The sequence below is a fragment of the Zalophus californianus genome, chromosome 10 (genome assembly GCF_009762305.2).
Source record: "Zalophus californianus isolate mZalCal1 chromosome 10, mZalCal1.pri.v2, whole genome shotgun sequence".
Lineage (NCBI taxonomy): Eukaryota > Metazoa > Chordata > Mammalia > Carnivora > Otariidae > Zalophus > Zalophus californianus.
In genome coordinates, this window is record NC_045604.1 from 14,999,146 (window position 1) to 15,021,786 (window position 22,641).

Genomic DNA, 22,641 nt, shown 5'->3' on the forward strand with positions numbered 1-22,641 from the left:
TCTGAATAGAAGATCAAACCAGACACATAATTCTCTTAAGCCAAAGCCTACTCCAGGGCAAGGCCCTAACTCTTCAATCCTATGAAGGCTGAGAGAGGTAAGGAAGCTGCAGAAGAAAAGTATGAAGCTAGCAGAGGTTGGTTCATGAGGTTTAAGGAAAGGAGCTGCCTTTAGAACATCAAAGGACAAAGTGAAGCAGCAAGTGCTGATGTAGAAACTGAAGCAAGTGATCCAGAAGATCTATGATAATTTGTGAAGGTGGCTACACTAAACAGCAGATTTTTGAGGTAGATAAAAGCTTTCTGTTAGAAGAAGATGCCATCTAGGGCTTTCATAGCTAGAGAGGAGAAGCCAATGCCTGGTTTCATAGGTTCAAAGGACATGCTGGCCCTCTTGCTAGGGCTCATGCAGCTGGTGACTTGAAGTTGAAGCCAATGCTCATTTACCATTCTGAAAATCCTAGGGCTCTTAAGAAATATACCTAGTCTACTCTGCCTGTGTTCTATAAATGGAACAGTAAAGCCCGGATGACAGCACATCTTTTTACAACATGGTTTACTGAATATTTTAAGCACACTGTTGTGACCTACTGCTCAGGAAAAAAGATTTCCTTCACAGTATGACTGCTTATTGACTATGCACCTTGTCACCCAAGAGCTCTGCTGGAGATGGACAAGATTAATGTTGTTTTCATGCCTGCTAACACAACATCCATTCTGCAGCTCATGGGTCAAGGAGTAATTTTGACTTTCAACTCTTATTATTTAACAAATACATTTTATGGGGTGTCTGGGTGGCTCAGTCAGTTAAGCCTCTGACTTTTGATTTTGCTCAGGTCATGACTCTTGATTTTGGCTAGGTCATGATCTCAGGGTCATGAGATTGAGCCCTGTGTTGGACTCCACACTGAGTATGGAGCCTGCTTAGGATTCTCTCTCTCCCTCTCCCTCTGCCCCGACTGGTGCCCCCTCCCTCCCACCCAGGCTCTGTCTCCCTCTTAAAAAAAGAAAGAAAAGAAATACATTTTATAAGGCTACAGCTGTCATAAATAATGATTCCTCTGATGGATCTGGCAAAATAAATTGAAACCTTTGGAAAGGATTCACCATTCTAGATGCCGTTAAGAACATTTGTAATTCATGGGAAAAGGTCAAAATACCACTATTAACAAGTGTTTGGAGGAAGTTGATTCCAGCTCTCATGGATGACTTTGAGAAGTTCAAGTCTTCAGTGGAAGAAATACCTGCAGATCTGGTAGAAGTAGCAAGAGGACCAGAATTAGAAGTGGAGCCTGAAAATGGGACTGAATTGTGTAACCTCATGATAAAACTTTAACAGATGAGGAGTTGCTTCTTGTGTCTGAGCAAAGGAGGTGGTTTCTTGACATGGAATCTACTCCTGGTGAAGATGCTAAAGAAACTGTGAAGATCAGAAATGAAAACAAAGGATTTACAATATTACATAAGCTTAGTTGATAAAGCAGAGGCAGGTTGTGGGAGGATTGACTCTAATTTTGAAAGAAGTTCTCCTGTGGGTAAAACGCTATCAAACAGCATCACATGCCACAGAGAGATCATTCGTGAAAGGAAGAGTCAGTTGATTTGGCAGACTCCATTGGCTTATTTTAAGCGATTGTCTCAGCCACCCCAGCTTTCAGCCACCACCACCCTGACCAGTCAGCAGCCATCAACACTGAGGCAAGACTCTCTACCACAAAGAAATTATGACCTGCTAAAAACTCAGATGATGGTTAGCATTTTTTAGCAATAAGGTATTTTTATAAAAGGGTATGTACATTATTTTTTAGACATGATGCTATTATCCACTTAATAGATGACATATAGTGTAAACATAACTTTTAAGTGCACGGAGAAACTGAAAAATTCCTTTGACTCGCTCCCTTGCAATTCTTGCTCATTGTCGTCGTCTGGAACCCACCGGCAGTATCTCCAAGATATGTTTGTACTTCTTGAGTCGTAAGCTTTCTTTAAAAAAAAAAAAAAAGGTAACGACCTAAATTAGTTCCCCTCAGACTTCTTACCCTGTAGTGTCCATTGGGTGGGTTCTCTCCTCATGTTTCCTTAGACTTACACAAATTATAGCTTTTTAACAGGCCTCCTGTGTTCACAGTCCCAGGAAATAAATAGGGTTGAATTCCCACATTCGAGTCATCTTGCCTTCTTTCTCGCTTTTTGAGTGTCCTGGAAACATCCTCCTATTTTTATTTGCAGAGCATGTTTCTTTCCTGATTCTAGACTCTGCCAACCTCCAGTCTCCACTGGAAACCTTCTTGGTCTCTGGGCTTAGTAGGTCTTGAGCTCTCACTGTCTGCAAGAATTTATTTACAAAATATCCCTTTGTCTTTCAGTAATCAAGTCCTTCCTCTTCAACCTGAGAGCAAATGATCAAAGTTTGATTCCAGTTGCTTTTTTGCAGTCTGGGGGTATTGAGGCACCGTTGGAATTAAAACCTCAACTTGCTTAATTGTCAAGCATTTTACTTTTAACCTCTTTCTTCAAAGTAAAGGGCAAAAGCTGTGGGTGTGAAGGGTGTCTTCAGTGCATGTGATTTAGGGCCTCTCTGAGACTCTCCTCATCACAATTCGGGCATTTCTTTAACGTGTTCACTCCCCAAAGGCTACAGCTTCCACATCCATGCCTCAAGGGGCCTGACAAAAAGTGGCGTGGGTGCCACCTGATGAATGAGTTTCTGCACTGGAGTGTATACTGAAGACATCGTTACAGTTGTCCTTTGCTCACAAACTTTTCTTCTCCTTCCCCCTTCCCTGGGCTGCAAGCCCACATCGAATTCACCTGGATATTCCAGGGGTCATGTTGTTGCTCTGAAGAGTTGTCTTTTAGTGGAGGGTAAAGATGGGAGAGACGCTCATTTAAATCACGTGGAATTGCCATGTTTGTCCGTCAAGATTGGTAGAACGTTGGTAGTTTCATGAGGCTCCACCTAAGAATTTCTCCTGATGAACAGTCTACCTCGAACAGAAGTGTGTTTTGAAGGGCATGCTTGGCTAAAACCCTCTGTGGAGTTATTTAAAACAGAAGCTTCACGTTTTTCCAGTCAGGAAACTTGTGCTTCTCTACCTGTTCTCTTTCATCTTTTCTGATGGTCGGAGAAATGAGAGACCAAACCCTCATATTTGGAGAAATTAATATATTTTGAGTCTGATGTGAAATAAGTAGACAACTTTGGTCCCTGTGATAGAATTTTTTTCTGAAAGTTATAAATGGGAGTTATCACGGAAACTGCTTTGAAACCTTAACCAGAGCATACACTATAAATAAGAGTGGAGCCGAAGATTAGTAAATCTGATAAAGCTGAGATAGAAGAAAACTTAAAATAAGAAATGAGGACTGTACCTTAGTTGGGAGTGTTAAGACAGCTCTGAGTATATATATATATAGGAAAATCAAAGACTTGCTAAAGGCAGGGCATGCGAAGCCATAGCTATTAATGTGTGCTTAACTCTATTGCCTGGGAGATTTTATTAAATACAGCGGCCAAGGAAATTGACCTCACTTTTTTTTTTTTTCCTTTTCTGGGTTGGATCCTTGCTCACGTCACATAAATGAATAGAGCTGACAATTTACTGGCTCATCAATGAAACAATATTAAATTATGAAGATGTAAGGAAAAAATCCTACGCTAACATTGTTGCAGTTCGAAAGGTAAGCTGTCCCCTACAAGAGTAGGAGATATTAATGTTCATTTCGAAACCTATATAACATAATGCCAGGTAGTGCCCGTTATAGGGTTAAGTGGCCTCTTGATAGCTTTGATTCACTGTGGTGCTAGCGTGTATCTCATTAGCAACGCAATGAAGAGGCTCCCATATTTCTCTCATTCTGTCTTTTAAAATGCAAAAATGTCATTTTTCATGCTTTTAGAGTGTTTTATTTTATGAGATATTCTGACAAATTAGACTTCACTGAGTGTGTGTTGCGGTGATCATGGGGTTCCTTTTGAAAGGAACCTGTTTTTATTATTTTTTTGAAGCCTGGCTATCGGGGTCAGACTGTTTCTTAATTCTGGTCCTTGGGGATGCACCAGAAGCAAAATACAGTATTTTTCTTTATGCCATGGCCGGTGCTTATGATAGGAAGCCTTCTCTTCCTAATTCAGTCTTCCGTGAACTTACTAAAAGTACGTGGTATGCCGCCTATTACCAATTGAATACCTAGTACTTTCCCAGTATACCTAGACGTCAAGTCTTTTTCACTTCATGTTTGAAGGAAAATCATCCTCCTGTTCTTGGCTACCATCAGTTACTCAGTTGGTCAACTAGATCCAGGTCTGTCTCTTGCATTTACGAGCCCCATTATAATGACGGTCCCGCAGGATCAGAATGTGGAGGGGTTCTTTCAGTGCAAAGAGTCCCCGCTTCCATCTGACTTTCAAATGGGTCCACAACTTGGGAAAGGTGACACACCCCTGCCCTAAATGGTCAGCTCTTCCGAGGTAATATCGGTGATTTATTTGTCCCCCCCCCCCCCGCCCCCGTACCGGCTGCAGAGGCTGATAGGTGTGCAGGAAATCAGTGCGCCCTCGCTGCCCATGATGTCTCTCCATCCTGCTCGGGACTGAACCCTCTGCAGCAAGTCAGATTTTTCTGAACAGCATTCGGCAGATTTTTGCTTCGATGTGGAAAATGACACTTTAGAAGTCAAATTACCTTTTTCATGGCACCCACGTTGCTTAATTTGCAAATTGAGAATAATTTAGGCAATGGGAGAATATGTTTCCATGTGTGAAGTGGATTGAAATGAGTTTGGTGTTCTCTCTGCTCCTTCAGCTCAAACTATCATAAAATGGAGTTCTGGCCAAAAATCATTCAGTTGTGTGATTCCGGAATATCATCTGTTGTTTTGTGTGACATCAGTTTTGTTTTAATTAGTGGTGATACTTAAATCTGTGCTTCTGATGAACTGCAGGTATGCCCTGCTTTAAGGAACCGGAATGGGTTTCAAACTCATGCTTACGGTGCCTTTGCATGAAGGGACAGTTATTTGCACTCTAAAAATACCTTGGCTTTATAAAATAATTTATCATAAGATTCCTTTAAATAACCAACTCACTTAGAGCATTCAAAATATGATTTGATTTGAAAAATCAATGTCCACTCACTCAACTTTTCAAGAACACATCTGCTTTGTAATGTGAGGCAGGTGAAGGGAGAAAAACCAAGTGACAAGGAATGAGGGTCTTAAGTGAGCTGAGTAGGAATTAATTTTAATTTAGAAAAGAATTTACCTTTCTAGAGTTTCCCAGGAAAAACACCTTCACCTTTATCACCTCCAAAGTACATAAGGAAAAAAAAAAAAAGGCCAATTTGAGTTTGGAGAAGATAAATCTATTTTTTTGGTGGGTCGCATTCTGCATTATGCATGTGCGTAAAAGTGAGGTTTGCTTTGATCCTGACTATTAAAAGTTTATTTTTAAACTCAGACTGGGCAGGAATCCAGCGATGCTCTTTCCCCCTGTAGCACATCCTGGTTTCAGGTCCTCAGCCTGGCGGAATGCAACTAAGCCTCAGGAAGTAGTTGAAAAGTGTGGAGACTTGATGAGTGCTGAGGGTTTTTTTTCCCCCCCTTCTCCCCCTCCATTTTTGAAATTCAAATTGAATGCAATTTTCAGCTCATTTGAGCCAGAATATACTGTTGCTGAGCTTCAGTGGCTCTTAAATTCAAACTCACAGGAGAAAACAGATATCATCTGTCACAGAGGGTGGGAGAGAGAACACTCCCCGCATTTTATTCATGGGAGGCAGAGTCCTAGTAACTAATTCAAACCTTTCTGACTAATCGACTAATCATTCACCAGCAAACTTAACAACTAATCAATGAAACCTTTAAGACACTCATCTTCGGAAGTCGGGAGCAATTTTCCCCCTCCCTTAAAAAAAAAAGTCATTGTTCAAGTCTATTTTTGTATTGTTGGGATTTTAATACCCTTTTTGCAAACTGAGACAGTATCATGGCAATTTTTTTCCTGCCCTTCCTGACAATTTTATTGTTTCCATCTTTAATGTCTTTGTCAATGCTCTTTATTTATGACTGAGGAATATCAGCTTACTGCTGGCTAAGTGAGGCCAAAAATTTTGAGTTTTTTCCTCACTAAACAGACTGCCTGAAAATTAGTCTTCTTTCTTGGGGCAAATATAAATACCAATTAAAAGAGGAAGACCCGCTCGCACAGCCCTTGAGTTTGCAAGTGTGTCTTCTCTTCAGGGTGGTTGCCTCAGCGAGGCTTGAGAATGCCTCTTGGGAAACTTCTCTGCCACTGGATATGTGCCCAGGGAATGCAAATGATTTGAACAAATGATAATCTGAAATCCCTACTCTAATTTCAGAAAGGATGTGATGTTGCAATTCTGGTCCTGAAATATAGGTTTTATGCCTTACCGCTGGTGCTTATCTTTGACTGCTTTAATGTCATCCAAAATTTCCATGGGAACATGAAGTCCATTAGCCTTCTCTCTCTCTCTCTCTTTTTTTTTTTTTTGTCAAGGTCTGTGAGAGACAATTATGATGTTATTTCAAAGTAAGCAGGAGAAGAACAATTTGCTCACTAAATATTATCCCTAATGCAATTAGCTCCTACCCATCCCATTTGGAGTTTAAAAATGCTTTGCAGTGAGTATACGATCAAGCCATATATATTTATACTTATGTGTGTATGTGTCTACATGTCTCCAAGGTGTCCGAGAAGGGGACAGCAGGAATTTCTAAACAGTCATTTTCACATTAATAAAGGCATCGATGACTTGATCCCCTAAGTGGTAATGTACTTCTGCATTCGCCCCCTGGTCACAGACATTTATTTAATTGCCTTTATCAAAAAGAATACCCTAACTTTTTAACCTGTTTTCTCACTATTATACCTTAAGACTGTATTGTTGTTTCTTTGACGTCAATATAAGTAGCCAAAAACCTACCTTGACAAGGAATCCACCTTTTTAGCCGGTCACTAAGTTAGTTAATAGAATTTTAACTTTTCTACTAAAATGTCAGATCGCTTCAATAGGCAAGTAATTACAGAGTGCTTACTATGTGCTAGACATTCATTGTGCTAAGATTTGTAACATACAAAACAGTGGCTTTCTAAACCCAAGTGAGGTAGGCATGGGAGATGAAGTATCAGCCTCAATTAGGCAGCAGAAGGTGAAGCTTGAGAAGCCCCCAGGTTGTCAAATGATTCTCAAATATGGAGTCCCTCTCCTTTTCCTCAGGGGATGACCACTGGTCTGAAACAAATATGATCTAACTTAGAGATGGGAGAAAGGATGATACACAAATAATCAGTGAAAAGGATAAGAAATATGCATACTTAGGTGCTAAGTGTACCCTATTCCTCAAAAAATGCTGACTGATATCATCCGGTAAGGGAAGGCAAGTAGGGGGCTATAATCCTGCATTGTAAAGTAGGTAGGCCAGGGGTCAGCGGAGGGCGATGAGGAGAGCCTGTTCAGGAGGGATGAAAAGCTGGAGTGGAAGGGAGGAAGTTTGAGGTGGGGGCTTGGTGTGCTGGAGCTTGCTTATACCCCGAGGGCCAGCTATTAAATTTCTAGAAATTCAATGAGCCAGCTTTTATGACATATGATTAAAAATTAAATTACATAAACTTCCAATAAATCCATCCTATTAAAAACAAAAGTAATGGATACTGAAAACTTATCACTTCCTAGTTATTTCCCCTCATGCATTGCAATCAATCACCTATGCTCCTGAGGCATGTCTATCATATCTAGATGGTAAAAATCTGTGCTGTTCTCATGTGCTGCCCATCTCCTCCCCACGGCATGTACTGTGATGCCATGTGGGTAGCTTGACCTCAGCCATGGTAAGAGTATTTACTCCACAGAAATTGGCAAGTGCTAAAAATTGGGACTTTTTTTCATTTGAGAGCCGATTATTAAATTTTTTTAAAATTTTATTTATTTTTGAGAGAGAGAGAATGACAGAGAGAGAGAATGAGAGGGCTGAGGGTCAGAGGGAGAAGCAGACTCCCTGCTAAGCAGGGAGCCCGACGCGGGACTCGATCCCGGGACTCCAGGATCATGATCTGAGCCGAAGGCAGCCGCTTAACCAACTGAGCCACCCAGGTGCCCCTGAGAGCCGATTATTAAAGACAGAGCAGACAAACATAAGGAGTAGGGGTGGGGGCAGGGCTAAAGATCTGGAAGGCATGAGAGGACAGAAGCCAGAGGGCAGGGTTACACCAGGACCATGGTTCTCTCTTATTGAAGAGCAGGGCATTATGTTAGGCACGTGGTTCCCAGTGATTTCGAAATCACTGGGAGCCATTGGCTATTTTTAACACATTTTATTATTATTCTAATACATGTTCACGATAGAAAACTTGAGAGAGAATAATAGCTTACACTTCTATAGTTCTTGGTATGTGCCCTACACTTTTTAAGTGCTTCAAATATAATAAATCATTTAATCCTGAAAGTAGCCCCATCAAGTAGTTGCTGTTATCCCATTTTATTTTATTTATTTATTTTTAAATTTTGTTTATTTGAGAGAGAGAATGAGCAAGTGAGAGAGAGAGAGAGAGGAGAGAGCACGAGCAGGGGGAGGGGGAGAAGCAGGCTCTTCACTTAGTAGGGAGTCCAATGCGGGGCTTGATCCCTGGACCCTGGGATCATGACCTGAGCCGAAGGCAGATGCTTAACGACTGAGCCACCTAAGTGCCCCAACTATTATCCCATTTTTAAATGGGGAGACTGGGTACAGAGAAGTGCAGAAGTCCAGCCAAGCAAAGGAGTATGATTCAAATGCAGGCGGTTCCACCGAGGAGCTCAATCTGCTCTGTTGCTGTTCTACGCAGACATGACATCCTGTGAGGACCCACCACCAGGAGCATTTCTGAGAAACTGAACTGATAGCAGGATCATTTAGGAGAGAGAAGGACACTCCTTCCATTGTAGACAATTAAAATTTGGGGTGTGGAGAATCTAAGTGATGAGTCTCCCCTAGCAAATCAGCTTAGAGAAGGAGTCCAAGCCCAAAATAGAGAAAACCCCTGTGCGTGGATGTGAGAAAATATTCATCATCACATGGATTAAGCAGAGAAAGAAGAGCTTTTGGGAAAAAGTAAGCGTTAGGGAGAAAAACAAGAAAAAGAACCCAAGACGGAGAGGATGAGCAATTGGAAAGGGAAGAGAAATATGGGAGGGCATGATGTAACAGTGTCATGAGATGAGGTAGGAAGAGTTTGGGGAAGGAGTTGCTAATCAACGACACCAACGGCTTCTGTGAGATTTTTAATGGTAACCATGTAATTTCTCATCCCAATTGGTCACTTTGGGAGTGAAGGGGGTGCTATTAATAATTTGGCCAGGAAACAAACATAACAAGTCAACAGTGATGTATGGCCGCACTAGGTTTACAAATGGATGAAATTGATAGATTTCTAAGAATTCATGATCATCTGGAAACTATTTCTCTTTGACCAACATTTGCTGAGCATTTACTGTGAGGAATGCAAAGTGCTAAAGATAAAGATACATATGGCAAAGTTAAAAAAAAAAATTTTGTTGGGGGGAAAACAGAGAAAATTGGTGGATGAAGCAAAATCTTCCTTTGCAACACACACCCAGAAGTAGGCACTATTCACAGTGTATTAATAGCTTTTTCTACATATTCCAATGGTTATGGAGATATCTATCTAACTAGTTTTGTTTCCAACTAAAACAATAAAACATGCCACATATAAGCCTGCAATTTACTTGTTAAACATATATACATCTTTTCAGGTGAGTAAATATTTAGTATCCTCTTAAATGAACATATCATATTTGCCTATTTTCTTATTGATGGGCATTTAGCCCTTTTTGGCGCTATTTCAGTAATGCTATGTACTTCTTTAATTCTTGTGTTCTTATTTACGTAGGAGAGATATCTAGCGTAGGATTGCTGAGCCAGAGTAATTTTACAATAAACTGTCAGTGGATTGTTTAAAAATTATATCAAATAGCACTTCCACCAGCCTTCTATGAACACCCATTTCCTAGTTAGCCATAGTTATATCAGACTCAAATTTTTGGCCAATTTATTATTGGATAGTGCTATATTATAGTTATTTTAATTTGCATTTTAAAAATTATTAATGAAGCTGAACATCTTAATTTGTATTGGTTGTTTGTATCTTTTTTAATGAATTTGCATTTTTTTAAATTCTCTTACCAGCTTTTTTCTGTTGAAATAGTCATCATTTTCCTTTTTTTTTGAAACTTCTTGCACACTAAGAGCATTAAGCCCTTTTCAGTGTTACAAAAATCTTTCCCCATTTTAATTTTACGTTTTCATTTTGCTTTTTGATGATCATCAAGGAGAAGTGGTTGAATATTTTTTTTGTTTTATTTTCTGTGGCTTCACATTTTTCTGTCTTGCTTAGTTTGATCCTTCTCCCTCCAAAGAAGGAAAAGCAATATTAATTTTATTCTAAATCTTTTACATGTTTTTTCCACGTAATACTTGATTGCCCACAGCTCATAGACTAGTGGCGGAGATGACTGCAGAGTGGGTATTTCCATTCCATTTGGCTAGAGCTCTCACTGAGAGGTACCCCCAGATCCATGAGAACCCCAAAGAGGGCACTTGGATCAGTGGGGTGGGGGGGAAAGAGGGGTGGCAGCTGGGCTTCCTGACTGGTTGACATCTGACCTGAAGCTTTAAGGCTGAGGTGGCAGGGGTAGGTAGGGTTCCCAGTTGAGGGAAATGGCAAATTAAGGAGACTTGGAAACTTTGGGATGCAGTATGTTTTACAGGACAGGGAAAGAAGGGCCATGTGGTTTCATGGGGTGGGTCAAGGGAAAGCATTTTTAATATCAGGGGAGGGCTATTTTTCTGAGTTTTAAAATTTCCACAAAGAGTGTGTATTACTTTATGGTCAGAAAAAGTAACTCTAAGCTGAAGGAAATGAAACCTCTGAGTGTGGGAGTAAAGAAGTTAAATCGTAAGTCAGTAAGGGTAAGAAACCCCTCAACCTACAAGATTAGGGATGGGACAGAGAGGGACAGGAATCCGTACTTGAGGATTGGGAGGAATGTGCATGCCATCTTTGATACCTTTGTGCCTTCCTCCGGTTAGTCTGGGGCCAGACGGTGACAGGTGCCTGCTAACTGAACTTGGCCTTCAGCCTTTCAACTTTCAAGCCTCACTGCAGGCCACTCCAGAGTAATATCCCCATTATCTATAATGAGGTCCTTTCTGACTAACGTGGCAGTGAATTCTCCACAGCCTTTTCTCATCGCACACTTCTAGTTTTCACACACCATCGTATTCTTCTGCTCTTCACTAAGAAAACACAGAACCACTATGGGACCTTGTGTGTTTAACCTGCATGCTTCACACTTGCAGTTCCTTCTCTCTGAGACCCCTCCACCAATCTTTGTCAGGCCTACTGGAATCCTGCTTATCCTTCAAGACCAGCTTACACGTTGTCTCTTTCTGCAGCCTTCCCTGACTTCTTCGGTAAGAAGAAACCTAGATACTGAAATATTCCCTGGCACCATTTAAGACTTATCCTAAGGCAACAAAGTGTAATAATGTGTTTTATAATGATATACAGTGATATATGTTATAATGACATAGATAGCGATATATAAGAATATATTCTAGTTATGTGTTCATCCTAAAACAACAAAGTATATAGGAATCATGTTCCTAACTAGGTTGAAATTTCTAGAAGGTCAAGAACCATGTTCTACTTCTTGGCCATATTCCACTTTAATACAGAGAAGTCCCATCCTCCCTAAAAAAGACTGGAAGACAACGTCCATTTGTAGAAACAGACCCATGGGCAGCAAAGACAAGAGAAGGCGAGGGATGAGAGTGTGCACAAAATAAACTGAATATAAAGTCATTTCCTTAAAATAAGGGGACAGGAGCTTGAGGAGAGCGTAATTCTAAATAAACCTCTGAAGGAAGTGAGCCTGGGAGAGCACCGGGCGTGAATAAGTGGATCACCTCATACTTGTGGCAGAGGGCCCAGATGAAGTTAGACAGAGCGAATTGGAAATGGGCCACATTCACATGTTCCTCAGCATTTGGTGGCCAAAGAGCAATATAGATGCAGAAGAGACCCGAGAATATCTGAATCAGAAAGAAAGAGTAAGAAGAGAGATTAAAGTGGCAGGAGAAGAAGGATATTTGTGAGGAAGGAGAAGTGAGTCAGAGAAAGGTTCTTCAGAGGGGATGTGAGTCAGCAAGAAAGATTACATAATCACCTTGGCAGAATGTCCGTGAAGTGAGGACAGTGGTGAGGACGTCAATCCTGGACGTAGACAGGGGAGAGATCCAAGGAAGCCATGAGGGGCCTAATAATTGGGGTGAGGTAAGAGCAACACGGTGTGCGTGGGGGTGAGGGGTGTTCTGGGGTGGGGGGGATCAGGCACAGTTTCCGTGAGGACACAGGGAGGATGGTGGCCGAACAGGCAAGACGATTGTGCTTGGAAAGGGATCACACTTAGCATCTTTATAGTTGAATGGCATCCTACACCAGGAAGAGACCGGGAGGTCTGGTTCAGTATTCTCATCTGGCTTTCAGGGAAAAAGTCTGAAGAGTTTAATGTCACCTCTGGGCAGGCCTCATTGCTCTCTGCTCTCCCTTTACCCCAGCCAAGCCAAACTGCTTTACATTCCCCACACCTGGCTGTTCTTTCTCATTCATACCTGCAGTTCATGCTCTGGAATGTTCTTCTATACACTCTTTGTTATTTGCCTAACTCCTATTCAAATTCTAGATCTCTGCTCAAAAACCATTTATTTAAAGCATCCCCTCCTTGGGAAGGATTACATGTTCCCAAACATTTGTCTGTTTCTTCACTTATATGGGACATAGAGTTGCTTCTTGACTGTGGCTTTCTAGATTGGAAATTCTTTTTTACTTTTTTAGTATATTTTTTACTAATTACTTTTTTTTTTTTAGAGAGAGAGATTGTGTGTGAACAAGTGGGTGGGGAGGGGCAGAGGGAGAGGGAAAGAGAGATACTTAAGCCTGGAGCTTGAGGTGGGGCCGGGTCGCACAACCCTGAGATTATGACCTGAGGTGAAACCAAGAGCTGGATGCTTAACCGACTGAGCCATCCAGGCGCCCCCTGGAAATTCTATTCAGTCCCATCTTTGATTACTGTACTGTACTAGTGACTGCCTGGGAACTATCTCTTGAAGGAGGGAGGGAGTGAGGGAGGGAAGGAAGCAAGGAAGGAAGGGAGGGAGGGAGGAGGGAAGGAAGGAGAAGGAAGGAAGGTAGGTAAATTTTAAAGTTTCACCCCCAATTGTTGACAGAGCCTGCCGTGCTTTTTCTGAAACTAAGTACAGTCAGACTTGCTTTAGGTGTGACTTGAGCATTCATATACAGATTTGGGTGGTTGGGTTTTTTTCCCCAGAATTTTAACCATTGCTAAGTATACATTTCAGTTGCATTAAGTACCTACACGTTGTTTTGCAGCCATCCATCCTCAGCATCACCCATTTCCAGAACTTTTTCATCATCTCAAACAGAAACTCTGTACCTATTAAACAATGATTCCTCACTCCCCACCGCCCCCCCGCCCCCAGCCTCTAGCGTCCACCATGCTACTTTCTGACTCTGTGAAATTTGATCGCTCAAGGTACCTCATAAGTGGAACCATACAATATTTGTCCTTTTGAGTCTGGCTTATTCATTCAGCATAATGTGTTCAAAGTCCATGTTGTAGCATATATCAGAATCTTACCCCTTTCTTAAGCTGAATAATGGTCCATTGTATGTATATTTCACATCTTGTTTTTCCATTCATTAATTGATGAATATCCAGTGGGGGGAGCTGTTTTCACAGGAGACCAGTATTTTAAGTCCAGTATTTATTTTAAGATAGTTACAAAATCTATCATGTAATCTAGTACCTGGGGCTGGTCAGTGGTGCCACGGCTGGTAGATTCAAGCAGCAAAAACAAGAGTAGATTGAGGAATCATCCATGTGCATAGCAAAGTCAGCAAAAATATCCAAGCACATGGAGACTAGACAGGAGGGAGAGGAAATGCCCCCACTGGGCCATGGCAGCCCTGAGGTGAGGAGGGTAATGAAGATGTATGCCATGAATTTCACATGGTAGTAAATTTTGAGAAGTAGTTGGAGAGAAACTCATTTTTTCCCCTTCCCTTGTTATCAAAATGGCGGAAGGGGATGAGAATGAGAAGGGGCAGAACAAAATGAGACATCATCTAGGAGAAGGAGGGGAGAGCCCGATAGAAGATGAAGGGGACTTTGGCTCCCCAGTGCCCTGTGGAGCCAGTAAAGTCTTAATTCAAAGCTGTTCGACAATTTTCATGCAGGAAGAGCCCTCAGTGCTATGAGATCAATGGATATCTATTCTATAGTTCATTATAGTCCAAAGAAAAGAGATTCCACGGCCACCATGAGGCACCACATGAGGATGTTCAAGACTTTCTTTTTTTCAGCTAGACTAGTTTGGGCCCTTTTCTTCTCCTTGACTTTTCAGTAGTTGGAAAATAATTATTCATACTCATTCCATCAAAATCCCTTACATGCCTGAGTTCTTTCTCAGTTAAAGATTGGAACTGGATTAAAAAATCTTTTCCCTTAACGACTTCTCAGTTACAGTTTTCCTAAGCCTTTAATGCCCTCTGAGTTGTCTGCCTTAGGTTCTCTTGGGTTAAAGAATAGTCAGATTTTGCCACATCCTGTTTGAAGCTAGTGTTCTCCTTACTGATCCGCTAACTCCATTTTTGTCGTGCCATTGTCCAATGTGTCTAGTGTGGTGCGGGCCTTGCTGCCGAGAGAAAGAGTGCCATTATTTTTCTGGAAGCAGCTTGACGAGAGGGGCTCATTAAGGGCCCTACCCATCAAGCTCAACCTCCCAGCCTAGAGCAGAACAAGTCACTTTCCAAGAGACTGCTGGCCCTGAGATTGTGTTACCTTTTCCGAGGTGTTATTTTTGTCTTTCTACTTCAGAAGTCCAGCTCATTAGCCCATTTCAAGTTGTCTCTGATCTTTAACTGCTGCTCCTCAGCCCCTTGAATCCATCCTTGGGGAGGCTTTCACTGGTCACTTTGCAGAGGCCCCTCAGGCCAAGAAAGCCTCCCTCACTTTGTTTCTACTTAACTCTTGCCCTCCATGGTGGTGAGGGGCCATCTCGGGGCCTCCTCCCTTGTAGTCTGTTATTATTTGCAGGTGATGAGCAGGTGGCTTCTAAGCAAAAAGGAACATTGCCCCAGGCTCCGCTCTCCCATAGGCTCTTGCCATTTTGCTACAAAAGAGAAAAATCGAGCCTTTGAACAGTGTATATATACTATTCATGTCCTTAGAAAGAGAGGAATGTCTATAAAATTTCAGGAACAGTATTAGATTTTAGTCTGTTATCAGAGGGCAGGACTACTGGGTTATGGTGCGGATTGCTTTTGGAATTAAAAAGAAGCCGTTGCCTTAGCTAGGCATCTGGTCTTTTAGTAAAAGCTTATTTGAGAATTTCTCTCTAGACACTAATCCCCCAACAAGTTGTATTCCAGTGAGATGGAGTGTCCATGAGATATCGTAATTGGGGATGTGGTGAGCTATTCTTCTTGCAGGGGGAGTCCGCCTGGTGACAGCAACTGCATTCAGCATTCGCCGGGCTCTCTGGCTACTCATTTGGCCAGATGAAAGCTCTCTTCTCTACCTCCGTCCTCCAGCCTTTTTTGTCACCTACCCTGCTACCTTCAGATCCCCCAGGGGAAATATTATATGCTTCTTTCAACATCTTGAGCTACTGTCCCTGGCATTAAGTGAAACATTATACTTTTTTTTTCCTGGATCTCTGAACTATTGCTCTGAGGTGCAGTGTCCCGCTCAGCTCCTGCGCCACCCTCCCCCGCCCCCCGCCAAAGGAGCCAGTTCATTCACCTGAGTTGTAAATTGCTAGTTTCTGTCCTATTACTTTCAGTTAAAAAATAAAATTAGAAGCCCAACAGAACTTCCTCTCCTCCCCTCCTGTGCCGAATAAACATGACCTACCCATTCGCTATTTGGATTCGATATTTTGCAGGAACCACGCGAACGTACGTGGAATAATTCTTTTCCATGGATGTTCTCAGTTTGCCTGGGTGGGAAACTGGTTGTGTCAAAGTAGCTGGGTGTGTAGCAGAACGGGCCAGAAAACAGTTCCTTGGGTTCTTTGACTCCGGATTTAATTCTCTACTCCTTGATGGAGGGGCCGTGTGTCCCTTAGAGCACCTGGCCAGTGTCATCGACTTCGGTGTTTCCCAGAGGTGCCCAGAGCTGCTGAAGCAGAGTCCCCAGGGCAGGAGCCTGGCACTCTCTATTTTAACAAGTGCCCGAGGTGCCCCTCTGGGTCTGACAAGGCTGGGAAACACTGTTCCGTTCATTCCTGGGTTTTGCTCACGGAGGTGTACCGGATCTCGGGGTTGCCGGAGAGAGTGTGGAGTTGTTTGGCTGACCTTGTTCTCTTGCTTGGTTCAGAGTCTTTTGACCCAAGGAGATCATGAATATTGAAGAGCAGGCCCATTTTAAACCAGGAAAAGAGGGAGCCTGCTTAAAACAAAACAAAACAAAACAAAACCCGAAACAACAACAAAAGAAACCCCAAAAACAAAAACTGAGGGGTGTGTTCTCTTTTATTTGAGAATAACCTTAGGAGGTACATAGTTGAAATAGTCCTCAGGGCTACGGTGCTGTCTTGCTGGTCTCAACATGTTTTATGTGACAACAGTAATAAAGGCTGTTGCACCATCCTGTTTAAATCACAAAACCGAGTGGATTCCTTGTTTCCCTGCATGAGAACTGCATGTGGTTCCTAGTCCCTGATAAGGTGGCTCAGAAAAGTGACCTGTTGCGATGACCTGGAAATCTTCTTGAGTATAATCCTCTAGATAGTGGTAGATGATAGAGAAGAAAATCAGGAAGCTTTGCCATGTGCTGGGGAGAGCTGCCGGATGTAAATATACATAAGGAAGACAGTGCACTTTTATTATCTATTGAATAAGGCAGGCCGGGGACCAAGGGACAGTATCTTGGGTACATAATTGAGTTTCAGATTTTCTCACCTTGCCCGGTGTGGCTCTGCTGTTTGCCCAAGTCACATCTCTGCCCTGCCCCATCAATAAACCCAGGCTGGGGCTACAAACTATATCAACAACAAAAAAGCCACAACAGGAGCCTTTCATGTATTCGCCACCCTCTTTGGATTGCCATGGCAACAATAGTTTTAATTATGGAGAGCCAAAATGATAACTTGTGTATCAGATGTGGCTCACTTTTCCCTGTGGACAAAACTCTGAATCGAGAGCAGCTTTGTATGTGGATTTTCCTTCTAGGCTGGATTTTATTATCTGCTCTAACAGACAGCTCTTTTTTGCTCATGGAATGAACCAGAGGAAGCTGAAGTACTTGGCAGGAGGGGCTGGTGGACAGAGACCCTGGGGGAGACGAGCTGGACCTTTTTGTCTTAGAGGCAGCCTGATGCCCTCATCCCTTGTGATACTCAGAACCAAGCAAACCGTGGCTCTCAAGGGCTGCTTTTGGCTTCCCCTCTTGACCAGTGGGAAGCCACATGTTAGGACAGAGACTTGTATGAAGTACTATCTGGTAATCATCCTTGACAACGTTTGGGGTTATGCTGGGGTGCTGACAGATAATTCCGTTGCAGTAGCAGTCATGGGAATGCAGGTCTCCAATCAAGCTGTGGAGGGAAGAGGCAGGAGAGAGCACTTCTGCCTAGGCGTGTGCCCTGCCCCCGCACCTTTGTTTCTGGATCTGCTTGCCCAGTCTTTGAATTTCTCCTCAGGCTTGGAGAGGTACGCACACCGTATCTAAATATTTCTGGGCTTCCTCATTCTGAAAGCTCTTACAAAGCTAAATAATCTTCCCCTTAGGTAAACATAAATCATTGTCTACCTTCTTTGCTCCTTGAGTAGACCTTTTGATACATTCATTAATTATGGCCGTTGCCTGGTGGCACTGTGATGGCTGAGTCACCGCCGTGAGCATCTTTCCTGGAACGCCCCCATTTCTGACACTGCGCCCTAAAACCCCATTCAGTGTTAAAGAGGCCATTCTTTGCGATGGACAGCTGGATGGTGGCGAGTGAAAGATACATGCCTGCAAAAGGCAGCAGTGTGGTCTCAGGAGTGAGGGGAGGAGAGAGAGGACACAGGGGACGTTGATGGAATGATGTTGTCCTTAAACAGGCTGCAGCTGTTTCTAATCTCTGGCATCCCCGGAATAAGACCTTGATCCTTTGCTCAGTAGATTTGCAGCCTCCATCGATAGGCCAGTTCATCACAATCCCAGCTTTGGGAGGCCAGAATGCCCATGCAGAACTGTTTAGAAATAGGCACCATGGTTCTGCTTTGTAATCCTTTACCACATTATTAAAAAAAAAAGTCCCGATTTTTGGTAAATCTTGCTTAACTAATGACACAGTCTCTGTTTTGCTTCCACATTCAGGAAGCTTTGAGGCTATGATTTTGATTTTGGAGTTTAGGCATGTTAATTAAGCCTTTGTTTGAAAGCAGAGGGGTTCTGTTTCTTGTTTGTTAGTTTAATAAGATTTTGTGTTAAGAATGGCACTGAGAATCTGTCAGAATTAGCTTGGCTGCATATGTGTAGCTCAGTGCTTTGAGACTCTTGAAATGTCTGTTTTTAGGACATCAGCAGGGGGCTAATGAAAAGGCTTTGTTGATTTTAACGAATTGCAAGCCACTGTAGCCAAAATAAATATAATCTGCTTTTTGGATTAGTTGTCACAGATGATTTTACCTACTAACAGTGATTAAGGAACCCGAGTGGACCAGAAACATAGCAGCTCTCCAGTGACTCCTGCTAAAATAGCAATAAACAGAAGTAAATAAAGACTTAGGGCATTAGTTATCTTTAATAAACAGTGACACCAAATATACTGCATGCAGGCGTGAGGAGGTGGGAGTGGGGGTTTAGGGAAGATCGGGGTGTCAAATACCTGCAAGGCACCCCATTGTTTAAAAAAAAAAAAAAAAAACTAGAGTGCTCGCTGGTAATGTTCATCCGTTGTAGTTGTACCTCGTTAGGAAGTGGTTAGAAACCCAGAGCCATCTCCCGGTTGCCCAGCCCCCTCTCCAACTCCAATCCCAGTCATTGTCATTCTGCTCTCTTCTTCCCGCGGACTCTGGGACCAAAGTTGAAATCCTGCAACTATAGGATTAGAGTATGAAGATCAAGGACATGTTAATTACTTGTGTAATTGTTAACCTCCTTGCTGCAGTAATGCTACCCAGTTAGTGAACAGGAGACTAGCACTGTATCCTTCCCTGCATTTTTCTACCCTGATGAAAAGAAGGACTTACTCCAGTGGGCAAATGGGATTCTCAGATTTCCCCAGTAAAGTCTGATTGTGTTTTCCCTCATTGCTGCTTGATCTAAAGAAGAGGTTGTAGCTGAAACCCTCTTAGGTGGAATGTGTGAGTGCCAGCCGAAAGATGCCTTTGCTAGGCAGAAACATCATAGTCTTTTTTTTTTCCTGATTTTTAATCCTTTTTTTAAAAATTTTTATTTAAATTCAATTAGCCAACATATAGTACATCTTTAATTTCAGATGTAGCGTTCAGTAATTTATCAGTTGGGTATAATACCCAGCGGAGCAAGTGACAAACAGAGATTTCCCTAGCTTCTTTCTCCCTGGGGGGTAGATACTGTTGTATTTATTTACAGATGCAGAAACTGGGGTGCTCAAGGCCTGCAAATGAGTCACGGCAAGGCCCACGGATAGAACAGTGGCCTTCTAGTACCCTAGGGAAACCCAGGTGTTAGTTGCATCACCGAATGGCCAAAAGCAGTGCATATGCCCACTCAGGGTTCCAAAGATTATAATCTTACGCTTGCTTACCACCCTCCAGAACGAATAGCTGTTGTTTATTAAGTTCTTACCGTGTGCCAGGCACTGTGCTAAGTGCTTTGCAGATGATGTGCCGATGCCTTACAACAAATCTATTCATTCTGTAAATATTTGTTGAGCCATCCCTAGTACCCTGCTCTGCTGCAGAGATGCAGCAGGGAATAAAATCGATATAAATTCCTGCCCTCTTGAAGTCTTTGCTCCAGTGTAGGGAGTTAAGACAACAGGCTACATTTAAAAATAGTGATTATATTAGAAGGTGGTAAGTACCGTGGAGGGAACGCAGGGACAGGGAAGAGCTGCAGTTCTAGAGGAGGTGAGTAGAAAAGGCAAGCAGGTGGCATTTGAGCAAAGACTTGACTTGATGGAGGTGAGGTGGCAGCTGCATGGGTCCCTGAGGGGTGGGTGTGTGGAGAAGAAGTGTCCCCACCCTGAGAAAGGAGCCAGCCTGGAGTGTTCTAGGGAAGGAAGGGAAGAATGGGGGAGGTCAGAGTGCGTAAGAGGTCAGGTCTGTAGGAATTTGCAGGCCCTTGTAAGGACTCTGCCTTTTACCCGAAGGAAGATGGGAAGCCCCTGGGAGTTTTAGGCAGAGGAGGGACAGGCTGTGTCTGACATTTTCAGACCCGAAGAGGCAGGTTGCGTTTCCTCATTGCACTCATGGAATGCAGGCTGCTGAGTAAGCTCAGGGAAGTACTTGCGAGAAGTCACCGTGTGACTAAGACGCGGAGAGCCAGCCGTCTTACTGCCCAGCCCTACAGCTGCGCTCAGCCTCCGGCTCAAAGACCGGCCTGGTGTCTACGTGATGTTTTTCTTTCCGTCAAACAGGAAAGATCTTGTAAATGTTATTTTTTGATGATCGCTTTTGAAAATCTGGAGTCAAAGGCTTGTGGAACCGGACCACTCAGGATAACATTAGCCTCATTAAATTCATTTTCCAAACAAGAGAGCAGAGTAGAGTCCAATCTGTAAATTGGGTAAAACTGCTGTAGGCCACGTAAGCAGGAATTCAGATCTGGGATTTGAATCTGGTTCTGCTGCCTGACTCTGAATCTCATGCCCTGCTTAGGCCATCGTGCTGCCTCTACCGCAGGTTTATCACGTTAGGCGCTAAGATGCATTCAAATATACAGGGAATGAGGTGTTCTCTGCTTGCATGGAGCGGATGCCTGTTAATAGTGACCTTTCTATGTGGTTCCTTCTTTTCACCACTCCTTCCATACTCCAGGACAGATCTTTGGGTAGATAGATGTCCAATTACCAGATGAGCAGGGATTGAAATCTGGTATGGAGGGAAGGCAGCAGTGTTCCAAGTGCCATTACGTTGCATAAAGTGGCCAACTGGGGATTGTCCCTAGACTTCCTTTGCCATAACTCAAAAATTTCTTCTCCAAATCCTATAAACCATCACTAAGTGATGAAGATCTCATTGGACATCAGTAAAGGTCTATTCTTTCATGGCGAATTTGAAAAGTAAAGAGGCATCATTAAACATTCAAACTGATCCTGAGGTGAGAGGATATGACACGTCAATCAAATACAGGCATGCCACTGTGCGTAGTGACAAACGTACACACACATACACACCCACACACAGCCAAACTTTTCTCTTTTCTAGGTCTTCTATGCAACTTTGACGGGTGTTCGTTATCTTGAGCAAACCTCTTGTAAGATTTAAATAATCTCGCACTCTTCTGCGAGGAGCCATGCCTTGCTATGTCAAGGCCAAGTTCTGGGTATGGCTTTTAAAGGAGACCTTATTACATCTAAAATCTTTAGCATTTTGAGGGACTAAACAATAGTTTTGTAGCAGGAGCTGAGCATTGCTAGTTTCTTTCTCTAAGTAACCTTGGATTTCGACCTCGTCTGTTTTACCAAGGAAGCACTGCTAACATGAATGAATGATATACAATTTCGTCTTTCTTCTTGCAGAAGTTTTCCCTGAGAATATTTCTGGAGTCATCACACACTGTCATTCTACCTTTTTGTAGGGTTTACATGTCCTCTACCACCATTTCCCTGCATAACATAAGAGGATGTCTGTGATACTCAGCCCTAGACTTATTAGAATAAAATGTAATACAGGTGCTCCGTTCATTTTCCATGGAAGTCTTGGGTGTCTGGCATTTTGAAATAAGAGGAAGTAATTATCTTGTTATACTACTATCCACTGACAGGTGGGATGGACCTGAGCAAAAGCTTGATTCTGCTTAAAATTCAAATTAACACCCGGTCAGCTCTGCGGTAGTATAGAAACGTGATATTCCTCCTACGTGCAGGACTAATTTGGGTGAGCAGTAGGAGTTGCTTTTGTCTGATTTCCGGAGAAGGGGCCTAGCTATGGTGATAGCCTGTTTGTTTTTTCCTTACATTCTTTAAGACAAGAATGAAAAGAGTGTATTCTGTTTTAGTAAGTTTTTAAGGAAGCAAACTTTGTTTACTAGAAAATATGGTTCACCTTGCACTGGATTGATCCTGGTTGGTGTTCCCATTTCAGAGCTGGTTTTCCGTTTGAGCTTGGGCTCTAGCTGTGTGATTGGCCTCCTCACCAAAGCCTAGAAATAGGATGTGTCTCAGTTCAAACCCATAAATGCAGTTCCTGGAGTGATTAACATTTTGACAAATTGAGCATAGGAGTATTGGTGCCATGTAACTGGCATTTTCCTTACAAAGGGACAGACAACTATCCTTTGCTCAGCAGATGACTTGGAATTAGCAAACCCTTGGCTTTGAGAGAGAGAGCATGAACCTG

General features: G+C 42.6%; 1 protein-coding gene across 4 annotated transcripts in view; it reads left to right on the plus strand.

Moving 5' to 3' along the window:
- Positions 1-22,641, plus strand: part of ESRRG (estrogen related receptor gamma) — a 615,169-nt gene that overhangs the window by 179,888 nt on the left and 412,640 nt on the right. For all 4 annotated transcript variants that reach the window (XM_027613055.1, XM_027613054.1, XM_027613056.1 and 1 more), the window contains one exon: positions 3,592-3,683. The gene's annotated coding sequence lies outside the window, so the exon portion shown is untranslated. The remainder of the gene's footprint in view (positions 1-3,591; positions 3,684-22,641) is intronic.